General features: G+C 38.5%; 1 protein-coding gene across 6 annotated transcripts in view; it reads left to right on the top strand.

Moving 5' to 3' along the window:
* The window catches only part of lpp (LIM domain containing preferred translocation partner in lipoma), a 208967-nt gene that overhangs the window by 23882 nt on the left and 168721 nt on the right, over positions 1–16364 (top strand). For all 6 annotated transcript variants that reach the window (XM_015035946.1, XM_015035945.1, XM_015035949.1 and 3 more), the window contains one exon: positions 8586–8630. The gene's annotated coding sequence lies outside the window, so the exon portion shown is untranslated. The remainder of the gene's footprint in view (positions 1–8585; positions 8631–16364) is intronic.

Raw genomic sequence — 16364 nt, 5'->3', positions numbered from 1 at the left:
AGCACGACACCTTTAGTCTTTCTGTTGTGGTCATTCTGTTTCAAATTTGCTTCTCTATTGGTGTCATTGCCCTGTTGATGACCCAGTTTTGCCAAGGCTATGAATCTGACTTCATGTGACTCTGAAATACGTGAATATTGAGGAGTTTATGGTTTATCCAACAGTTCTGGGGGGCAAAGGGAGAGGTGGTCTCAAGGGTGGTGACTCTCTCTGCAACAAATGACATCATTTGTTCAGAACCCACTCCCTGAACCCTGAACTCACATGAGGGAAAAGCTGACTGACAAAATGGAAAAGCAAACAGAAATGTGACCGGCTGCATGTGTCAGTGACGTAGTGGTTTGGGGACAAGGAGATGGTCTTTTTTATTAATGGAAGATATAGATTTCCCACTAATCATCTAATCCAGGTGTCTGCAACCGGTGGCTCTCTGGATTTTCCACAATCGCTCTTGAAATCACGTTGGCTAAAAATTGTGCAGAACCATTTAATGTTTTTAAATATAATAAAAAATGTAGGTTTTTACCAGTTTTCAGATATTTCTTTACATAGAAAAATTGGGAGAATTTCAGAATGATGCTGAAAGTACTATTAATGTATATGTTTTTTTTTTTTAGAAGAAAGGTTTTTGTCATTAAGTCGAAAACTGAGTGCTGTGCTTTAACACAATTTCCCACAAAAATCAAATGGATAGAAAAATAAATTCATTTTTTTTCTAAAGCTTTTTCTAATTTAAAATAAAAAATGTGTCAAATAATAAGTTGTGTGTTTTTTTTTTTCAAAATAATTACTGAAATTAAATTGCAAACCAGATTTGGTGTCTCAATTCAGAGATTAGAGCGATCTGTCTGCTAAATCAGTGGAAGTTAAAAACGTTTTTGCAAAATTGTGGAAATCCTTTCAAATGTTGCCGTTTGGAGGGTTTCCTTCCTTCAGCCTTCACAGGGAAAAGTAAAGCCTATTTGAACAACAACCAAACAATTAAATAAATGTTGCAGTTACATAATTGATCCTTTCCCGCCGTTCTGACGGCTCTCTCTCCGTCAGACGGTTCCGATGGTCCGCGGCCGAGTGGGAACGCTTACAGAATGACAGGTTATTTTTGGGGTTTGTGTTGTTTGTCAGAAAGAGTCATCTCAGTGTGAATCCTTCATCTCGTCTGACACCTCCCATATTGTGAAACAGTTGCTCATACTGATTAACTTCTGTTTGCTTCCAGTCCAAATAAGCAGAGACGGAGCGGCGAGGCTTAGCTGGATGGAAAGCGTTTATTCACAGTGCTGATGAGAGCACTCATGCGTGGTCTTCAGAGCATCGCTAATGCTATTACGAGTAGAGCAGAGGGGGCGGTGGGGACTTCCTCATGCTGTTGGACCGTACAAAGAGGAGCCACCGCTTCCTTGTCTGATGTAATGCATGAGAGGGGGCAAAGGCTATCATCTGGGTCTAGGTGTTTTGTCCCAGAATCTGCTTTATTAACAGATTACCTAATTGTGCGTATTGTGCTGTTCAGTCAGCGCCGACTCTTGGCCTCTGTGCTAAATCTGGATGTTTTGTGTCTGAGCTCCCCATTTACTGATTTTTAATTTTTTTAAATTATTTTCAGGTTGGTTGAGAACTGAGGGCGTTGAGAACTTTGTGTATCAGGTTTGAGGTCACTTGTGTTCATTTCACATGGATCCGTCACAATTGAAACATTCCCTAATCTCCTAAATCCTGTCAGTGGGCCAACTTTCAATTGTCACACAAGCATCAAAAGAATGGAAAAAAAAAAAAAAAAAAAAACAGATAAAATGTCACAGATTTGTTTCGGTGCTCAATATGGACAGCAGTTACTAGGGGTGCACCGATTGCAGTTTTCTGGCCGATTCCGATTTTGGATGGTACCAATTTAGTTTTTGGGGGTTTTTTTGTCTGAAATGTCGTTAAATATAGCAAGAAAGTTGTGAAGTATCTAACTGTGCACCTCCGAGTCCTTTCTTTATCATCGGAAAGGTTTAGAGCCAGCCTCTCTGGACTTGGGACAGGTTCATAGGGGCAACTGGCAAAGAGGTGGCATAGTTTATGTAAAGAAACAAAGAACTGTGTGTGTGTGTGTGTGTGTGTGTGTGTGTGCGTGCGCGTGTGCGTGCCGTGATCAGAGTGCAGGCTTGCTGTGCGCAGTGAGCATACCGGTGCTATCAGGCAACCAAACCAGAAAGTCTGTAGGCAAACAAAACAAAGCAGAGGGGTAACGGGGCCGCAGGAAATGGCGGACCACTGCTGCATGTAAGGCAGCAACAAACTGGCTGGGCAGGTAGACGGGTCAGGTGAAACCCAGCGGAGGCTACCTTCGGTCGGGTGAGGAAAAGTGCAGAAAACCCTCTGGAAATGTTCTACTGAGAGATAAGGTTTCAAGATATTATTAGGAATCTAAGATAAAGTTTAATAGTGAGAAGATTTGATTATTTTTAAATTTAGGAATCACACGGTGTGTGACTTTTTTCTTAAACTATTCATGTTTCCTCAGGACTCCAGCCTGACCTTTTGGACTGGACGTCCTGCTGCACCTCACCCTGAATCGTTCAAAGCATTCTTGGAACTATATGACATTTACTTTATCAATAAGTCACATTTTTTCATTTTTCATGCCTAAGTAGGGATGGAGTGGTATGAAAATGTTCATAATCTGATTACTCTGCACACATTTATTATGGTCATCATTTTATATTAAAAAACTGTTGAAAATACCAGATGAGTAATCTTACATGCTATAATTACAATGGATTATTAGGGCCATACTAAGAAAAAAAAAGAATAAAGTCATAAAATTATAAGAAAAGCCATAATGTATAGACTAAAGAATTATGAGAATAGTGAAAATACAGGAATAACATTATTTTGAGAATGAAGTTATAAGAATAAAGTCATAATATTATAACCATTCCAGTAAATACTGCGACTTTATTCTCATACCATTTCAACTTTATTCTCGTACAACTTATCATATAATTGCTTTATTCTCTTAATTTTATGACTTTATTCTTGTAATTTTAATCTATTTCTTAAATGTTCTTAGCATGGTCATAGTACTCCATCGTACTTCAATAATGTACAGAGTGGATAGTATATTTAAATTATATTTTATTCACACATTGATACGTCCATATAACACATCTGTTTTAGAACTAAGGGTGCCCAAAATGTGGTGTGCGGGACATTTGAGGCCCTCTGATTGCTTTTAGGTCGAGCTCTCACTGATGCAAAGCCCTTATGAAAAAGATGCAGACAAATAATGTTTCCAAAATGTAAATTATTACATTTTGTTACATTTTTAAATTGTTACATACTTTATTGTCACAAAGTATTTGTCTTCGACTAGCTGTTTTTTTTTTTTTTTTTGCTTTAATTACCTGTTCACAAAATGACATTAAAACACATGTGACATAATGAGCCTTCAGATACGGCCTTGGAAGGATGCAGACCTGCATTTGGACACGCCCACGGTGTGTGATGGATGAAACTCTGTTCTTGAAAACAACAACAAGGAAAAATGGCTTTTCGGTTTTGAAACAAACATTGCTGAAACCTTATCTTGTCCTGCGGAAGTGGACACTTGTTTATACCTCTGCTGTTTACTGCCGAGGCCGGTCAGACGCAAGATATGTGTTGAGTCGCAGCCGGTATAGTCGAGTAGCTATTTAACTTTTTTAAATGCCTCTTATCAAGTGGTACTTTTCAGCTCATTAGTTGCTTCATTTTAGCATAAATCTGTCCAAATAAAACCGTTTGAATTCACTCAGCTGTGTTGCGTTGCTTTTCTCCCGGGGCAGCTCTCCTGAATGAACAGGCGGTCAGGAAAACAGTCAGTGAGTCTTTTCTAATAATCCCACTGACGGCGTTCCCTGTTGCCCTGAGGCAGATTCCTGTTAGCCCCGCTGGCTCTGGATGGGGCCCACGCTGAGTAAGAAACCATTTGGTTGTCAAATTTTTGTCTGAATTATTGGAGTTTACACATAGGATCAGGTATAAAGTAAAGCTAAGTAAAAAGGTGAAGGCTTTACCAAGGATGTGTGAGCGGTGCTGAATGATGAGCATGTTTGTGTCGGCTGTTGTTTAGCTAAAAATAATAACTCGGGAGCTTGCAGCAGACATAATGTAGGCTGAAACAGCAGAGCAATCCGGATGGCAATGTGACGGCAAAGTTTTTCTAATTCTCTTTCAATCCCAGCCATCATGACCTGATGAATAAAGACCTTTTCAGAACTGAAATTGCATTTCTTTGACAGATCGTGGTTCTTTAGAATTGCTGTAATGGTCTAATATTCTTGGATGATCAGTTGTGTTTGATAGCGAATTACTTTATCTGAACATTTAATGGCTTTGATAATTCCAGCATTTAGCTCTTTGTCTTGTTGCCTTGGCCTACGAGACTAAAAAGACTATTGGAGGTTATCATAATGGGGCTGGCATTGAAGGAAATGGCCTCATTTTATTTAACTATGGAAAAAAAAATATAAGTAAGGCAGAACATTTTCAAGGATGTCCAGGTTAGATTGTAAAGCCACGGCAAGTTTTCCAATTGGTGATGAAAGTGACTTTGGAATGCTTAAATTAATACAACTTTACTGTTTTTTCTTCTTCTGGTGGTTTAATAATTTAGTAGCACATACATAGTGATGCTCAGCAATGTCAACCATCAGATCACAGCTTTACGTTACTCCTCAGGTTGACCAACATTAAATATGCTTTTGCATGTTTCACTGAATGTATATTAAGTTGTAGTCTCAAAACCGGAGTAAAACCCTGGAATACCCTTTGCATTCTGGGTATTCCAGATTAGAATGGGTCCGGTCGATGCGATATTAGGAAAATCATGCCTAAGAAGATCCAGGACAAGGCGAACTCTTTTTGACTGATGTGTGGTTTAGTATTATAGCTTTTAAATCAGACAATAATTATCATATTGGAATGATCCACTGCGTCCAACTGCACTCGAACAATATTCTGTCACTTCTTGAACTTTATTTTTTTGCCGTTTTTGAAGCTGTAACCTTCTAAACCCCTGACATAAATCGATATCTGTGACTGACCCCTGCCTCAAATAGTCGGGACAAAAACAGACAGATGTGAAAAACAGAAGAGTGGAGCTGGAATAGATGATATATTTCTGATCAAAATGATGTTGATAATATGGGTGGATCCTGCCTTGTTATGTTATCTAAACCTTACCCAGATATATTAAATACAATGTTTGCCCTTTGTTAGACATATCAGTAACTTAACTCCCTCTCTTATTCAAACTGGTATTGTAGTCCAACTGGTTTGTCCCCATTCCCACCTTGATCTGATATGACTACATCCTGGTTTGTTTTTGTTTTAAATGTGTCGGTATTATTATTTTTTTTCCAAGGTTCTGCCAGAGGACAGACGTTCTCTGGGCTGCCTGCTCTGCAGAAACAGAGACTGGACATGTTGTTTTATTAAAATGTACTTTAAATATTGTTTATTTTTAGATCAAATTTGCTATTTAATTTTATCTTGATAAATATTTATTTGCTTATATTGCCTGCTTTTTATTTTGGTGTTCCTATAGTATTTGTAATATCGGTTCATCCAAAAACTTTTCCCGATCTGATTAAAAAAAAAACCCTCAGCCGTCAGCTAGTCATTCGCTAATGTGCAGCAATCTTTTCCGCTCCAAACCAAACCTTCATTCATCCCACTTCTTTAAGAGTTTCTGAGCAGAAAACCGGTGTGGAACTTTGTGAGCTGGATCCCGTCCAGGCAGAACATGAGCACCTGTCAGTGTGGGAATCTCAAGGTTAATTAAAACATTAGCACTCACTCAATCTGCTCCAGGTAAATGAAGGTCTGCATAATTATTTCTTAAAGATCTCCGGTTAGTAGTTGTTGTCTCAGACTAATCTACAAGGACAGATGGCTCAATCTGCTCAGCGTACATGTAAAGTCCAGGAGGTCATAGACGTGAGTATTTCACTGCTCTGCCCTATCAGCAGACACTAGGTAAGAACAGCGAGAGCCAAAGTTTGTATAGCAGCACTCCAAAAACCTCCATTTTTATTGAGTTTCTTGGTATGATGCAGGTTGGCAGGACTTTCGGAGCGGATGATATAAATAGAATCTGCATAAGAAACTGCAGTGTTTTTGTGACTGATATGGGAGGTGGTCCTTGTAATAAAAGTTTCTCCAAAGCGTTGAATGTGTTCCTTAGGCCGTCCGCTGCTCGGCCCCCATAGAATGAGACCTACATAAAAATAACTGCTGCATGAGAATTTGTATATTTCTCTGTTTTCACTATAATTAGGAAACAACAATTCCTCATTAAACCTGAATATTTAAGAAGGTAAAAGAATATCCACCATATGTCGACCATAGTCACTGAAATACTGGGCAACTGTTAGGGTGCAGAATTATTATGCATCTATATATATATTCTCATTTATGCATCAGAGCACCTCTCCCTGACCTTTTAAATTAAACAAACAAAAAGGTCATAATTTCCTGAACAGAAGGGGGGGAATCAGATTTTGAAGTAAATTTTATTGGTGTTGCACATTTCAGCAACAACGCAGATCAAAGTGCTTTACATCATGAGAAACGGCATGCAGTCACAAATTATGAAGCTAGGAATAAACATTACATTTTGTCAAATGCCATCAAAATCAGTAAGTAATTACACATGAAATATGTTCATCAATATTCCATTTATTCCTGATAAAAGATGATCCTAAACAGGTGGGGTTTTAAAGGAACTCAGTGTTTCAGCTGTCTTTCAGTTTTCTGGACGTTTGTTCCAGATTTGTGGTGCATAGAAGCTGAATGCTGCTTCTCCATGTTTGGTTCTGGTTCTGGAGATGCAGAGCAGAACCAGAAGACCTGAGAGGCTGACCTATGAAGTCTTTGCAGTAATCAATGTGACTAGAGATAAACATGAGTTTCTCTAGATCTTCAGGTTGTAGATGACCGACTTTATAACAACTGTTAAGCTTCTTTGGACCCTACAGATCAGTAATAAGTACACAGTGTGCACAATTATTTGGCAAGTCTCATTTATCAGAATCACCAACCACGGTGCTCTCAATTAATCCAAAAAAATGTTAACAAACCTCAAACACTAATGTTCCAGAAAGTAAAGTTTTGGCTTTCTCAGCGCGTGCACGATTATTGGGCAACTATTATTATGCAGAGTTATTACGCAACTAAATGAAAAACACCCATTTTCATTTATTATTTTCATCTGTTTAAGCTTTCCAGTAAAACATTTCTGACGTGGAAAAAGAATGAGTCGGTGGTCGATGCTGCACAGCACAGAGAGGCGGTTCTGTTTCCCTTCACTGGAAATCTGCTGCACAAGAACTTCCCAGAAGTTCTCAGTTGGGTTCGAGTCAGACGAGGAAGGGGGTCATGTTCCTATTTAAAGGGTTTAATGGCTAGCCACGCAACTTTGATGCATGTGATGAAGCATTGTCCTCCAGACACACATCACCTGCTATGATTAAATCCATTAAGCATTCATGTTTATCCGGCTTGAAGCTAGAAAACGTGCCTCAAAATGGTGATGTGGTCAAACTTACTCACTTAATTATTGTGCACTCAGTGTAGAAGTAATATTTGTGTGCCTGTGCCAGGTTCAGGCTGCTGCTGAATCTGAATACTGCCCCTCTGTGCCTGACTGCATGCTTGCAGATGAGCAGTATGTGAGAAATAGAGAGCATAGAACTTCCAGAACTCTGCTTCGCAAAATTAAGACGGGGGTGAAAAAAAAAAAAAGAAAACAAGTAAACTTAAGGAAACGAGACCTAGTTGTCGGCTGCGCGTCCTCAAAATATTGTTTTCAACTTGGGCGGAGAGTATAACAATCCAGAAGTGGCGCCCACCAGTAATTATGATGCGAGTACAAAGAATCCTTTTCTTTTTTTTTTCTTTTTTCCCCTTTCCAAAGGGAGAAGGGATGTGTAGGTGTATTAATTCCCGTTCCTTCCTGCTTCCTCGACTTGGAAGTTCAGATTTAGAAAAAAAAAAAAAAAATAGCCCACCCTCCCCCTTGACAGAAAAAAGGAAGAAAAGGCCCAAAAAACAAGAGCTGTCAGGTTGAGTGATGCCAATCGTGCGTAGCATCTGTGTTCCCACTGCTGCTCCCTGTAGTATATGCCACACTGTGGCAATGTGGGAAATTGACACTGTCAATTTATCAGAACAAAAGCTTTCCTCAGCAAGAGGAATGCACATCTTAGGGCCCTGGAGACAAAAAAAAAAAAAAAATCCTTCTCCACCCCACCCACCCTTACCTGCATCTAAACAGAATGTAGGACATTCACAACACCAGAAATAGCAATTTCACTCACAATTATCATTTTTGAATTTATCCCCTGCAGTCAAAACTTGGTGTTTCACTTCAGGAGGCAGAGCTGCACTTTAATGTTAACTTTCTTTAAGTAAACAACTGAAGCGGAGACGGATTCAAACGGCTGCTGCAACCCGACACCGAACCACATTATTGATCTAGATAGGTTTTTTTTTTTCCCTTTAGAAATTAATATTCATTTGTTAAAACTGACTATTTCTATTGTCCTTCTTTCCAGGTGACTTATCCTGTGATCCTGACCATCGTTAGTGTTGGTATTTAGGTAAGTTTTTCTAAATACTTTTACGGTCTCTTTGTCAAGCCAAGTCCACATGTAGTTGGATATATGAGAAAAAGGAGCATGTCGTTATGCACAAAACACTGTTTTTATCACTAAAAATGGTTATTAATAAAAACTCCCACCAAAGTAGAGATTTCAGAAAAGTTTGTATTTGTGTGTACATGGGAAAACAGAGATTTAAGTCCCTCGGATTACAGTCTTGGACAAATAATGCACCAATATAGTCACATACTTGTCAAAACATGATTCACAATCAACGTTCTTGAGTTTTACTAAGTTTATATTTTAAAAATAGCTCAACCTACACATTTGTCCACACAAGTAAACCTCCTGGTATCATGTTTAATTCCTAACAGGAAGTCATAGTTGATTTGAAGCATTCTGATTGGCTGACAGGTTTTGGCTTTGCGCTACACTGCCCCCTATGGCTCTGGCATGCTAAAAACAACGTTCAGGACAGATTTGTATTTAAACAAATCCGCACTGGATCTGCTTCAGGAAAACGTTCCTGAAGCAGTGTGTGCAATAATATTTTTCTTAACAGTGTCATAGGAAAAAAAAAATGTTTTTATAAAGACCCTACTATACCTGTACAAGGCCTTAGTTTACTATTAAACATCTACCACCTCCTTTGACACCCAAAAAAACATTTAAATAATTCAGCTTAGTTATTGCAGTGTTGTCTTTCCTTTCATCAGGGTTACACAGAGAAACCAAATGATGAAAAGAAAAAAAACAAAAAACAACCTTTATAGTGTTTTTAGACTTTGGTGAGCGGTACAAACGTGTCATTTATGCATGGAGAGAAATTTAGACAGTTATAATTGAGCCTCAAAAATTGAACAGGATGTATTAAAAATAGGTAAAACAAATTTAAGATGAACATTTTTTACAGTTGTGTTAAGAAATTTGAATCCTAATTAAATCCTAAGAAAATAGATTTTCAAGATAAGATTTTTAAGTGTTAAACACTAAATATATATGAAGATTTTACATTATAATAGTTCTGGCCTGTCATTGCTTTTCTGTCTGAAAAAGTGGCAAAAAAAAAGCAACAAGTTGTCCTAAGTGATCCCATGATGCCGTCTTGATTTAGTTGGGAAAAACGGCGTCTCTCCAGTTATAGTTTAATGTTTTTTCCAAGTTCAATGGTTCTGCAGTTCTTCAGCCTCCTTGTTAAGCTAATCTAAAACCTTCTTCATTTTGTTTCTGTGGATGCTTTGAACAGATTGTTGTTACACATGAGTTAATTTAGTCGCAAATTGTCCTTTTCCAAAGGCGCTCCGAGATGTTTTCCCAGCGCTCAGATTTGATTCTTAAATGCACAATGATGGAAAGTTGAACTAAAGAAGGAGAAACTGAATCATTTTGTTAGTTTGTTGTTGTTGGTTTTGGTTTTTATTGCAGTCAGACCCAACTGCAGTGATGTCCTGAACACAACAGTGTCCTGTGAGGAATACAGTTGTGTTGTTGAGGCTGCTTACTGCAGGAAATGACATCACAGCGCACTTATAGTTGCTCATAAATGATAATATGCTTTCAGTTTTTTCAGAATTTGACCAAGTGTATGTAAACGTGTGAATTTGAAAGAGAATGTTTCAAAAAAGTCTCGCCAAGTATCCTGGTTTCTAACAAATAGAAATACTTTTGGTAATTCTGACGAACCTAAAACAACAGATTTAACTTCAGTCAGTGAGAAAGAACGTCTTTAATTGGTGGATGTAAGCTTCTGGTTTCAGATGTACTACAGTTGGAGATTATTTTTTGAGTTAAAACTGACAAACAGAACAACGTTGGGAGCAATAAAAATTATACATCGTTTAATAATTGTTTTTTTTTTGCTTTTTTATTACCTAGTTAGTAGGACCACAAATATTCTTAATCATTTACTCAAAAGTTGACCTGGGTGCACCCATTTGACTTTGATCATACTGCCTCTTATTTTAGGTTGCATATTTTTATTTAATTGTAATTAGTTTGTAGAAATCAATTTTCACTTTGACATTAAATGGATTTGCTACATTTTGTTAAGTTTGATTGATTTGTAAAAGCAATTAAAAAGAAAAAAAAAAAAAAAAGTCCAAGAGTGTGAATTACTATACATACCCTTTTTTCTGATACAAACAAACAACAGTTCTTGTTTTGGATGTAACCGTCCATGTTTAAAGATCTGTTCTGTGCCAAATCAGTTTGCATATTTTACTTTTATTTTTTTTTTAAATGGGACATTAAGGAAACACGTGATGATACATATTACTAAATAAAAAGCTCTTGGGAAGCTTTAAGGTGGCTGTGTCTAACAAAGCTTGTGCTGTAGTTGGATGTCAACATGTTATATATTTTAGATAAAAACAGATGGTGAGGTGCTCCCAGGAGGGACGGAGCACTCCTGCAGTGAATGTGAAAATGTTGAACAGGTGGTCAAAGAAGCCTTAGTCACTTCTGCAGCTCTTAATTGCTGATGCTGATTTGTGACCTTTCACGTCACGCAGCACAGACTGGGAGAAGCTGGCACGTCTTTGCCAGAAAACATCATGTTATAGGTTTTCTAAACACGGCCACCGGTGAAACTCTGGTTTGATCGTGTAACACAGACTCTTTTTATACTTATTCATAAGTAAGCCGATGCTTAATTGATTGGCTGTTGAGCAGTTAAGTGTTTCTTAAATACTCTGTCCATTATGGCTGCATTCCAGAAACATTGACGCTTCTAATCATATATCAAGATAAAATATTTCTTCTCTCCATCTGCTCATAAGTACATTATGAGATGCTTTGAATGCTCTTTATGTTCCATATTAATGTGTTCTTCAAAAGAGTCCATTATTACCCTCAGATTATGTGCTTTAATATCACCATAGAAACAGTGTTTGCATTTGACAGAAAGTTTTTGTATGTCAGGGAGAATATTACATAGTGAAAGAGTAAAGTGAGGCTGTCGGGGTCCTTCATGTCCTGCTGCTGCTTCTTAAACCAGCCATTTCCAAGCTGAGAGCCAGTTAGCTTCAGCTTTAGTGACAAAAACAAAAATCGATCCATCAAGATAACCTTATTTGTGTGACTCATAAGACTTTGTGTCTGATAAGTGAAATGAGCTGATGACTGTTCAGAAGGTACACCAAGGTTTGTGAGCTAAAAAGTGTCTCACTATTCCTTTGGTTTAAAGTTCTTAAAGTGGCACCAGAGAAAGTCCTAGAGTGCTCAGTTTTCTCTATGAAGCAGAGAAACAAAGCCCCTCCCTCACTTGTTGCCATGCACTTCTTCTCAGTATGTTGAAATAAGGCCATTACAATGTTTCTCTCGAAGATGAGAAAGACAAAATCAGGTGTTAGGAAATGTCTTTGGTTGAAAAAAACAGACAATGATGATGTGGAAACTAAAAGAACATCACTCATCACTCTTAAAACAGTACACTTGGCTAGCTAACAGCGGCATGTTTGTAAAGCAACTGATTGCAGGCTATATACCACAGCCGATAGCCTGTGGTATAAAGCCTGTCGTCAAAGATTTTGACAAGCTAATATTAGCTTGTGACGAGTAGAATGATTCAAATGTAGTGTTTATTCTGTTTGTCTTAAGATGTGGGTAAAAAATAAAATGCCAATTTATATATATTGGCATTTTATAAGGATCAGATCATCCTTGAGTTTTGAAAATTGGGCCTCTGTCTCTTTAAAAACTCCTGCTCTTTCTGAAATGCAGAGTTTAAGCTTTTAACGAGGTTTTTTTCCCCCAGCGTTTCACTGAGAAGTACCTTTTATAATGAGCTCAGCAGATGTGGAGTTCCACCCGGTCTTTGCTAATTGCTGCTGGCTAGTCTGAAGGAGCTGGTCTGTGAGGCAGAAGCTCGGAAACTGGAGCTCAGAGGAGGAGCTTCGTCCCTGAAGGCGGGGCCAGGTCCACCCATGCATTTTGCATGGGCTGAGTGGTTGACACGGTAGAATAAAGGATTTATTTTTGTATCTTTCTGATGATTGAATAACATTGTAACATGATGCAAATCTCCAAAAAAAGTCAATTTTACATAATATAATCTCTTTATATTGCTGATATTTTGCAACATAAGACCAATTGATGGTCTTACATATTGTAAAGATAATATGTATTGTCTTTACCAATTCAAATGGCTTTTTTTTATTCTGAAAACTAGTTTGGCAACAATTGCTAGATAAACACTTATTATTCTAAGCTCAGTTGGAAGAAAACGTTAGCTGTTCTCATTTATTCTTATCTGATACACTTGATGTTGCTCCTCTCGCTGAGGTTGCTTAAACGTCTCCAGCCTGTCATGCAACCGAAGTGGACCAGCGCAGACCCGCCTCCACGAGCGGGCCACAGTGGTGCTAACATAACTTACCAGGGATGCTTCATGGTTCCTCACTGTGTTTGTTTGGATTACTGGCTCGCAGTTCATCTGTTCGGGCCAGATCCTTGAAGCACTCGTCAAATTGGCGGATGACGAGCGAGGCTGGCTGCCAGCTGAATTTTAAGAACTGTTTAGCTTCACAGTGGAGTTGCAAATGCTTAACTCTTTGTTGGGTTTGACTGTTGCTGTAGCCAAGGGGATCCTTAACTCATCTGACTGCGAGAGTTTATTTACACGGATAAATCCTCCCAGTATTTGCTGGACTGCAGCAGGGAAAAAAAAAAAAAAAATCTATTCCATCTTTCACAGAAGCACAGTTTTTGGTCTCCAAATCTGTTTAAATGGTCAGGCATTTGACTGATACATAAAATCTGTCTTGGGCTGGTTTTTATTTGCTCCTTCTCTCACAATCATCACATATTTTCATTTTTGTGTGTTTCGCAGCGTGCCATCTTTTGCTCTTCATGTCTATCTATTAAGCTTCCTCAGAAACAGTAGATTTAGTGTCTCTTCTTTTATATTTATAAAGATTCTGCTCAAACCCTACATTCCAAACATCCAGTGAGAGAACATTCACTTTCATATCCAACAAAATGACCCAAAAATGCCAACTGAATTCGAAGTTGTTGCCAGTTCCAAACATGAGAAGCTGGAGTATGGATGGTCCACAGCTGAGCCGAGATCCTCACAAGGAAACCAAGGAGCAGAAAACAAGTAAATAAGATGTGTTTAAGATGGAAAGATTAGATTAAAACAAGCCCACAGTGATTAACGGAGTTGACATAGATACCCTGGGTGGATTTTTTATTTATTTATTTATTTTTTTCAACAGACCAGCTGCTTTTTTTTTTTCCCTAATACTAGCTGCTTATGCCACCGCTGGCTAAAACAAATACCATCAGGGTTTTGAAATAATAGGCAGTGAGATTTTCACGTTTCTGTAGAAGGATTCTGCTTCACTGCACTTTCTCTCCACCTGGGTTGAAATCTAGGCTGAAGACATTTTTCAACAGTGGACTAGCCGGTGTGCTTCTGATCACCAATACAAAATCCAAGAGCGCTTAAAGTCTCAAACTTGCCTGCCAGACATCGCCTTGCACCTAGCAGAATTAAAAAACAGGTCAGCAGGTCTTGAAGTAGCAACACAACGTTGGACCATTGTCCTTCCAGCACCATGTTTGATTGTCGGTAAGATGTTTTTTTTTTTTACAGAATGCTCTAGTATCACTAGATTAAAATTCATCTTCTGAAAAGGTCCACTGTTGTCCACAGAATACAGACGCCCCCCCCCGCCTATTACATTTTACTACTTTGCTACTTACCTAATGACTCTCAGTTATTGCCAGAAAATACACCTACAGTATTTGAAGATTCTGTCATAGAGCAAATCTAAAATATTTGAAAGAAAATGCTGCTTGGGGAGCTGAAATACCTCGGAACAATGCTACTTGACAGGCTAGCAAATTCAGGAGCAGCGTTCATTCTCATTGGCGCTAATTGGCTTTACCCCTAATAGGGGAGATAAGAAAGACTGCGATAGTGCCAATATGCTGATGAATATTGAGGTATATTTGGTGTTTGGACTATTAAAACAAGGATTTCTAATCGTTTCATGGATTTTAGCTATTTGCACGTGATTGTGGTTCATAACATCGTGAAAACTCGTCGCCCCTTGTATTTACCAACATACTGGGTGGAAATAAGATGCGATGCTGGTAGCCTGCACTACCTAAACCTAATCCCTCCTTCTGTTATCTTGTCTTAGCTAAGCAGATAAAATATAGTCTAAATCAAGCCAGTTCCAAACATGAGAAGCTGGAGTATGGATGGTCCACAGCTGAGCCGAGATCCTCACAAGGAAACAAGAAGCAGAAAACAAGTAAATAAGATGTGTTTAAGATGGAAAGATTAGATTAAAACAAGCCCACAGTGATTAACGGAGTTGACATGGATACCCTGGGTGGATTTTTTTTTTTTTTTCCCAACAGACCAATGAGCTGGTTTGGATTACTTCTAAGCAGCTGAGACAAATAAACAGCAGAAGCTGTCAGTCAATTAAGCATAAAGCCTCCTTAAAAACAACTAGTTTAACTTTTGCCTTTCAAATAATCTGCTTTGGGTGTCACCGTGGGTCAGAGTGCTGCAGAGTGAGCAGTGGGGAAGATTAAGTAAGAGTCCAAACAAGTAGGAATGAGTACTGAGGCCCAAAGCCTTTAAATCAAGCCCCAGCTCACGCTGTACAGATGCTTCTGGCCAAGCTGGATTTCAGCGCCTTGTTTTTCTGCAAGAGAATCAAAAACATCTGATTTCTTTCAGCGCTGATCCACCGGAGCTCAAAAGGGTCCAGTTTGTTAATTTATAGTCTGCATTTATTTACCCTTAACATTGTTCTGGAACTTCTAACTATAAACACATTTGTTATGTAACGTTTGAAGTGATCCATGAACCTGAGTCCATGAGCTGCAGTGCTACAGTGTTGTGGCTCAGAATGACTGTGACATTATGCGTTTGTCCCAGTAATGATGCTTCAGTGTTTACAGCTCAGAACCATTAGAAAACATGCTGGTGTGGTATCATTATGAAAGCCCAAGCATCCGGGTTCTGGATTGGGGATTTGTTGAACGTTATTAGCTCGAACTTTAATAGTAGGAAGTAGCCTCCTTTTACCTGCTTTGAAGACAGAAATATTCTCAGAATATAGAATACTGATGTATGTTTTCATTACCATCATTTTCAGACTATAAGCCACTACTTTTAGCACTGCGATGCGGCTAATGCAATGCATTTCATCATTAAGTTTTGAAAGGTTGGACTGCACAAGCTTGGGAGTGAATTTGCTTCGAGACGAAGGTGATGTTGAGATGGACAATAAGCAAGAGACTGAGGAAGTATGTATGAAGGCTGTTCAATTCCATGAAGATGTTCAATGATCACCTTTTTTAAGCAGCTATATTACAGGCAGTATTTGGAAAAAAAACATTGCTGTACATATCTGTTTAAAAATGATAAAACCCTTTAAAAGTTAAGATTAAAAGGGCGCCCGTCTCAGTGTCCAGATTGTATCCTGTTACAACGTGGACACCTGCAGCTTATAGACAAGTGTGGCCTCTATACATCTACACTTTTTTTAAAATTTAATTTCAAAGTTAGTGGTTGCGGCTTATATTCGTTCACGTGCGCTCAAGAGTCCGGAAGTTACAGTAGATATGGTCCGGTTGCTGTTATCAAGGTAGGCCAAGATTTTAAAGTTTTGGTTCCAAATATTTTTCACTGTAATGTTTGTGCTGTAATAGTCCTTTTCCCTGAATGACCAGAGTTTTCTTTGGCTGTATGGAATTTCTTGGGTTAAG

This window comes from Poecilia latipinna, unplaced genomic scaffold, assembly GCF_001443285.1.
Source record: "Poecilia latipinna isolate Pla-1442-1.1 unplaced genomic scaffold, P_latipinna-1.0 Scaffold352, whole genome shotgun sequence".
Lineage (NCBI taxonomy): Eukaryota > Metazoa > Chordata > Actinopteri > Cyprinodontiformes > Poeciliidae > Poecilia > Poecilia latipinna.
The sequence above is the reverse complement of the archived record's forward strand: the minus strand, read 5'-3'. Positions and strand labels throughout refer to the sequence as shown.